The sequence below is a fragment of the Schistocerca nitens genome, chromosome 4, assembly GCF_023898315.1.
Source record: "Schistocerca nitens isolate TAMUIC-IGC-003100 chromosome 4, iqSchNite1.1, whole genome shotgun sequence".
Classification (NCBI taxonomy): Eukaryota; Metazoa; Arthropoda; class Insecta; order Orthoptera; family Acrididae; genus Schistocerca; species Schistocerca nitens.
In genome coordinates, this window is record NC_064617.1 from 143132835 (window position 1) to 143133992 (window position 1158).

The window sequence follows — 1158 nt, forward strand, 5'->3', positions numbered from 1 at the left end:
TTGTATAAGCTAGTGCCTGAGAAAATATGTTGAAGATTTGAGTCTTCCTGAATTTTGCAGCTGTGTGCTCGTGTCTGAGTGGTAGAGTAAGTCGAGTGTAGCTAGCGAGAGAAAGTGAAAACATTATGCATGACGTTTGAAGGCGATGCGGGTTGAATAAAACCCATCAGTAGGGGCAACTGTAACGCTGTGTACAAAGGGTATTCCAGAAATTTATCGACAAATTTCGAGGTGTTGTAGAGGCTTGTCTTGAGGAAAAATCAAGGATAGTAACGAATGTCTACATCCGTCATCCAACGACACTGCAAAGTTCAAAATCTATAGGCGCGGGCCACTTCCACCAGGACACCTCTTTGGCAGCAGACATAACTTTGCATTCCCACAGTCCATGTTTCACTACCATACCATGCTGTACGCCAGACGTGCATTATCAGAAATTTCTTCCTCAAATTAAGGCCTATGTTTGATAGTAGGATACTTCTCTTGGCCAGGAATGCCCTTATGCTAGTCTGCTTTTGATATTTTCCTTGCTCCGTCCGTCATTGGGTATTTTGCTCCCTGAGGTAGCAGAACTCCTTAACTTCATCTATTTCATGACCATCAGTCATGTTGTTAAGTTTGTCGCTGTTCTCATTTCTGCTGATTCTCATTACATTCACCTTTCTTCGACTTACTCTCAATTCATATTCTGTACTCATTAGACTGTTCATTCCATTCAACAAGTCATGTAATTATTCTTCACTTTTACTCAGGTTAGCAATTTCATCAGCGAACCTATCAAAAGATCCTTCCACTTTGAATTTTAATTCCCCTCCTGAACCTTTCCTTTAGTTCCATCATTGATTCTTCGGTGTACAGATTGAACTGAAGGAGCGAAAGACTGCATCCCTGTGTTACACTGTTTTTAATCCGAGCACTTTGTTCTTGGTCGTCCACTCTTATTATTCCTTCTTGGCTCCCTGTAGCTTACCGCTATTTTTCTCAGAATTTCGAACATTTTGCATTATTTTACACTGTCAAACGCTTTTTCAAGTTCGACAAATCCTATGAACTTGTCTTGATTTTTCTTCAGTCTTGCTTCCATCATCAAACGCAACGACAGAATTGCCTCTCTGGTCCCTTTACCTTTTCTAAAGCCAAAATCTAAGTACACTGCGT